Raw genomic sequence first — 7,136 nt, 5'->3', positions numbered from 1 at the left:
AGTCATCTGGTGAGACAAAACAGGTTCACATCCACCCGACCGACCCCAATGCGGCTCCAACCAACATCTCCACTACACTCGACTCTAAATAGGAAGAAGCGGTCATCCAGTTCCTCCGTGAGAACTGGGACACCTTCGCATGGAAGCCTGCTGACATGCCGGGTGTTCTCAGAGGACTGGCTGAGCACCGCCTTCGAGTCGACCCAAAAGTCAAACCAGTTAAGGAACATCTTCGACGGTCCGCCGTTCAGAAGAGAACGGCCATTGGCGAAGAGGTAGCCCGACTCTTAGAGGCGGAGTTCATTCGCGAGATCTTCCACTCCGAGTGGCTCGCCAACGTTGTAATGGTCCCTAAGAAGGACAAATCGTTGCGCATGTGCATCGATTTCAAACATATCAATCGGGCCTGCCCGAAAGATCATTTCCCTCTTCCTCGCATCGACCAAATAGTCGACTCGACCGCAGGATGCGAGAGGTTGTCTTTTTTAGATGCTTACTCCGGATACCATCAGATCCGTCTGTATGGACCCGATGAAATAAAAACAGCTTTCATCACCCCGTTCGGGTGCTTCTGCTTTGTCACCATGCCTTTCGGTCTCAAGAATGCCGGAGCTACGTTCATGAGAATGGTTCAGAAGTGCCTGATCACTCAAATCAGTCGGAATGTAGAAGCATACATGGATGACATAGTGGTCAAGTCGCGAAAAGGTTCCGACCTGCTGACTGACCTAGCTGAAACGTTTGCCAATCTCAGGAGGTATGATATCAAGCTTAATCCATCGAAGTGCACATTTGGAGTCCCTGGAGGAAAGTTACTCGGTTTTCTTGTTTCCGAACGAGGAATCGACGCTAACCCTGAAAAAGTTGGCACCATACTCCGAATGAAACGCCCTGTGCGTGTGCACGACGTCCAGAAACTTACTGGATGCTTGGCCGCTTTAAGTCGATTCATTTCCAGGCTCGGTGAAAAGGCACTGCCACTTTACCGACTGATGAAGAAGTCAGACAAGTTCGAGTGGACTCCAAAAGCTGATGCAGCGTTTGCAGAGCTAAAAGCTCTGCTCTCCACCCAGCCGGTGCTTGCTGCCCCTGTCAGCAAAGAGCCATTGTTGCTTTACATTGCAGCCACTGGACAAGTCGTTAGTACCATTCTTACGGTCGAGCGGGAAGAGGAAGGAAAAGCCTTCAAAGTTCAGCGCCCAGTTTATTACCTTTCTGAAGTTTTGACCCCATCAAAGCAAAGATACCCTCACTATCAGAAGCTTGTTTATGGGATTTACATGACCACGAAGAAGGTTGCTCATTATTTCTCGGATCACTCCATGACAGTTGTCAGTGACGCCCCGTTATCAGAGATTCTTCATAACAGAGATGCAACTGGTCGAGTGGCAAAATGGGCAATTGAACTTCTTCCTCTTGATATCAAGTTCGAGGCAAAGAAAGCTATCAAGTCCCAAGCAATAGCTGATTTCCTCACCGAGTGGACCGAGCAACAGCTTCGGTTCACTCGGAGCACTGGACTATGTTTTTTGATGGCTCCAAGATGCTGAATGGGTCCGGTGCGGGGGTTGTACTGGTTTCCCCCCGAGGAGATAAGCTCAAATATGTCCTCCGGATTCACTTTGATTCCTCCAACAATGAGGCAGAATATGAAGCACTCCTATATGGGATGTCCATTTCACTCGGCGTCCGTCGCCTTATGGTCTACGGCGACTCAGATCTGGTTGTTAATCAAGTGATGAAGAACTCCTACGTGTGGCCATTTCACTCGGCGTCCGTCGCCTTATGGTCTACGGCGACTCAGATCTGGTTGTTAATCAAGTCATGAAGGAGTGGGATGTCCGTAGCCCAGCCATCACGGGTTATTGCAGTGCAGTGAGAAAGTTGGAGAAGAGATTCGAGGGGTTAGAGCTCCATCATATACCCCGACTGAAAAACCAAGCTGTGGATGATTTGGCGAAAATAGGGTCCAAGAGAGAAGTCATCCCCAGTGATGTGTGTTTAGAGCACATTCATGCGCCATCGGTACAAGAAGATCCTTTCACAGAAGAACCTCTGCAGCCAAAGAGCGCCAGCGACCCGACTGAAGTGGAGATTCCGGCCGTGGTCGACCTGATTATGGAAGTTGTAGTTGTCACTCCAGACTGGACAGTGATACGTCCAAAACGTATCCATAATTTCTGCTTGCTCCATGCCCCTTTTGGGTGATATTGCTATGATATTTATACACTTCCATACAATTTTGATCATATTTGGACCAACCTATTAACTCAGTGCACCCCAGTGCCAGTTTCTGTTTTCTGCTGTTTTTGTATTTCAGGTTTTTCCATTACGAAAACTGTCAGAAAAATTCCGGAAAAAATATATAAAAAATCAGCGTTCCGGAACCTTCCGGAACCCCGAAGCCCAGTCGGAGGGGGGCCACCAGGGGCCGAGGCGCTCTGGTGGCGCTCCCCCCTAGGCCGCGCTGGGGGGGCGCCTGGGCCCCCCCGAGGCCTTCCGACGCCACCCTTTGGCGTATATTTAAAGCACGTCTCGAAACCCTCGGGACGAGAGCCCTTTTCCACGATCGCATCTCTGTTTCGCCGCCGCCGCGCTTCCAAGATCGGGAGCGCCAGGAGAACTCTTCCCGGCACCCTGCCGGAGGGGAGGATCACCACCGGGACCTTCTCCACCACCATGGACGCCTCCCGGATGATGCGTGAGTAGTCTCCCTTGGACCATGGGTCCATGACCAGTAGCTATGTGATGTTCTCCTCCCGTTCTTGTGCTTCACTAATTAGTCCTCGTGAGCTGCCCTACATGATCGAGGCACATATGTAATTCTTATGCTGTTGCTATGATGAGTTTGCTGGGATCCGATGGATTGTGAGATTATGTTCAGGTTGTGTTTGAGTAATATATTTGATTAATCCCTTTTATATTTTAGTTCATGAGTAATTCTTGCATGTTCTCCGTTACCGTTTATTGCTTTGGCCGAGTAGTAGATTGTAACTCCAAGAGGGAACGTCATGCTCGATTGTGGGTTCATGCCCCTCGATGACTAGCTTGAGTGACAGAAACATGAGTCTAGGGGATGTGCTGTTGCCACAAGGGGGAAAACAACGGTGCTTGTGCCCGCAGGCGCAAGGATTGTTTACTTTACGCAAAGTTATTTTAATGCAGTTGTCTGTTGCTTTGAGTTTACACTTTGGGTGGGGCTCGCAACTTAATACCAGCGAGATGTTCTGGATAGATATCTCTAGGTGGATGATTAGTAGTAGATGCAGATGGATTTCGGTCTACTTACCTTGACGTACTGCCCATGCTCTGAACCTCAACCAATCTTGCGATATAGTTAGCAGTGGTTTGCGCACATAATCCTATCAATTGCCCAGCTGTAATTTGTTTACCTCGCATAGCTGTTTTATCGTCTTTTGGGAGAGACATCACTAGTGAACGTCATGGCGCCCCGGTCCATGTTCACATCATTGGTCACTTTGCTATTTACTTTCCGTTGCTTTTACTTTCCGCAGCACTATCCATCACCATTACCACTTGCGTTTTAACCCTTTGTAAACTACAAGGCCGGAGGGATTGACAACCTCTCTGTACTCGTTGGGGACGAAGGTATTTGTTTTGTGTGCAGGTCCACGTCGATTGCTAATCCACGGTGCCGTTAGCGATTGACACCTTCTCGTTGAAACTTGGAGTCTCTGGGGATTCGATCCTTGGTATCTTTGCCAAGGGAAAACTTCCGCTACGCTGCATCTCAAACCTTACACTTGGGGTAACCAACGAGGGGCGAGAAGCCATCACCGCGTTACCGGTCAAAGCGCTTTGACTCGACGGAAACGACACGGAAGGGCATTTCTATAAGGCCACATGACGACACAGGGGCAAATTTGAGCACACATTGAAATTAGGGCAAATTTGTATAGTGGGTTCTAATTAAGGGCAGAAATGTAAGTGTCCCTTTTTGGATACATTTTTCGGATACATGACAAATATTTTCTCTATACACATTTACTCCTCCGATCATGGTTGATTAGCATATACACCTGTTATTTTTTTAAATGCTTCACTAATTTTAAAATACTTGATTAATATTTTCTAATGCTTGATTATTATTTTTAAAATACATGACCAACTTTTTTTAAACACACTGTATTTTTTTTATACATGTGAAACATTTTGCTATACACATTTAACATTTTTCAAATCAGTGATTAACATTTTTTCAAATGTTATGTACAGTGTTTTTTTATAATGTATATATTTAGAATATTTGGAAGGATAAACAAAAGTATAGAAAGAAAGCAAAACGAAAAAGAAAAAAAACAGAAAAAAAACGAGTTTGTGGCCTCCCGAGCGCTTTGCCGGACCAGTCTTGCGCTCGCCCAGGTGAGTCTGCCCTACGTCTCGATATAGGTGAGATATAGGCGTGCCCTATGAGGTCCCGCAAGATATAGCGCATGCACATATCGATGTTTGTTGGATCTCTAAGCTTTTAAGTTTTTTGGCCTTTTGGCGCAAAGAGATTTGTCACTTTGCACTGTTCATCACTAAACCCATTGAGAAATACTTCCTCTGTTAGTAAATATAAGCTGTTCTAGGTCACGTCTGTTCACAGAGGTAGTAACAATTATTTGTTTGTATGTGTCACGTTCTTTTCGCCAAAAAAGTGTTATCTTCTTATTTTTCTCTTTCTATTTTTGGGAGCAGTCAACCACAAACCTTTCTCCTTTCTGGCAAAGAGAGAAAAATAGTTTGGTATTGTTATTTTTGGGAGTAGTTGATGCCATGCAGATGTCATCATGACAACCGCTGCGTGTCAATGGCCCCGCTTGTCTACTACCAGCCACCAAAACGATAAGAAGCAAATGAGTTGCTTCCATTGGCAAGGCAAAAAGGCAACGAAAGAGCCATACCAGCTAGCATGTGATGTCGATCGCATGCAAATGGCGCACCAACTTTTTTGGGTGTGATTTCCTCAGTCTAATTGAATTTGGTGCTAGTGTATTGTCCAGTTAGTGTCTACAGCTGCACCCTTGATTTGCATGATCAATGAAATATATGCAAAATAACGCATTTTACAAGAAGAATGGACAAACATCGACATAAAAGGACTTGCTAGTATTGGGTTATCTCACTTTCACTTCTTTAATTGTTGACCTCACAACTCATGCAAAGAGACCCATCGATGGCAACTGGTCAGAAGTGACGCCATACCAAATATGTTCATGTCCACCGGAAGTCGACTCGGTACCAATCGCACATACGATCTCGGTGTCCCGCAAGCTTGGTTTCTGCTCCAACAACTCCCAATCTGTGGCCGTGAGCACGCTTCAAGGGTTGGTGTGGTTGACTTTGATGGCAGAGGTCACTTTTCTCTGCCGAAACTGTCGGAAACATGATCCATTTGATCACTTTGTTTAGGGAGCATTCATCAGAGTTGGTGCATATGGCGCCTGGAGAATGACCTGGTACCAAGTTCCTGTCCACAGGAAGATATATAGACCAATTAATTGGTTTCAGAGAATTAATAGAACGCAATTTTGGTGCATCCAAATGTTAGCTGGCTAATTAACTCTGGTCCTACGTAGGTACTCACACAAGTTCGAGCTATATATCCTTATGTGTGGTGAACAATATGTGTGACACTCCCTTTGCGCCCGGGAAACAACACATGGGTTTCGCGATTAGTTTATCAAGTAATACGTATGACATAAAAATTGGAACGGTTGCATTCATCATCAGAAACATTTTCCATGTGATTATAATTTGTGTGTCGTCAAAGTTCAGTTTCAATCCACACACAAAAAAGACTTCAGTTTGGAGGACGGCGTCTGGCCAGTGCCAAAAATAAAGGAAGGGTGTGCACACCTAATACTGATGTGGATTTTCCCTGAAGAAAGGGGAAGAAAAAGAGAACACCATTAATGCTAGACATCCATGCTTGCTTGCCTACATAGACTTGAGCTGGGGTTTCAACTGACTTGGGGTAATTAACTAATACTCTGAGCCATGAGATGCTCAAGTAATTAAGTGGTCGGGAGCCCGGGAGGCGAGTGATAATCTATTCAAAGCGTGTGAGTTTATAGCTAGGTTTTGCTGTTGTTATCTACCATAACTAGAGAAATAAAGGTTTGGGCTTGTTGTAGATTCAATGTTAAAGCGGTATCCCACACAAGTTTTCTTTTTTTTGCATTGTTTTTCAAGAAAATAACTTTAATTGTTCATTTACGTCAATGTAAACTTTCTGCCCAAATCTTGATCTTTCTAAGCTATGGTAGATAGTAGGATGCTACATTGATAAACCGTTATGGCGTCTGAAATTGCCCCTCAAAATAAAGATTTTTTGATGATACTTATTTTTCACGGGAATTTTTTTCGATCTGTTCATCATCTTTTTTGGTAGTACAAAAAACAAAGAAGTAACAAAAATTATATCTAGATCCGCAGACCACCCAATGGTGACTACAAGCATTGGAGCGAGCCGAGCGCGCGCCTCGTCATGTCTCCTCCCTCACTGAATTCGGGCAAAATTTGTTATAGCAGAAAGTCGGAGAGTTGTCGTGCTAACGCCCCAGAGAAGTAACACAGCAGAACAACAACCATCGCTGATGAAAAGAGGTGTACATAAAAAAGATCCAATTTATAGACACGCGAACAAGTGAGCAAGATCTTTTGATGGTACTTACGGGAGAGGTTATTCTAACGTAGCAAAACCAAATTGGCACGGTGATCAACAAATCTTGTTTGAACAAGTCCGTCACCTTATTTTTTGAGTGTCCAACTAAGCAAATCTCTTGGCGTGACACACATCTACATTTTAATATCCCATCTCCTCGGACATGGAGTATGTGAGCTCGAGCTCACAGGAGCTCAAATGAACAGTAAAGTCTGAAAATTGTAAAAATTCAAAAAAAAAAAAATCTGTTTTTCTTTGCAAGAACATTGATGTTTTTTCTACATACATGTAAATCTGCAGGTTCGAATCACATTTGTAGAGGTGTGGGCAAAAAACAAATCGATGCTCCAAAAAGTGTGTTTTGGAGGTATTTTTGAGCATTAATTTTGTTTTTTTATCCACACCTCCACAAATGCGATTCCATTGCAAAATTTTGCATGGGTGTAAAAGAACATCGATGTTT

Source organism: Triticum aestivum, chromosome 2A (assembly GCF_018294505.1).
Source record: "Triticum aestivum cultivar Chinese Spring chromosome 2A, IWGSC CS RefSeq v2.1, whole genome shotgun sequence".
NCBI classification, from domain to species: Eukaryota; Viridiplantae; Streptophyta; class Magnoliopsida; order Poales; family Poaceae; genus Triticum; species Triticum aestivum.
The sequence above is the reverse complement of the archived record's forward strand: the minus strand, read 5'-3'. Positions refer to the sequence as shown.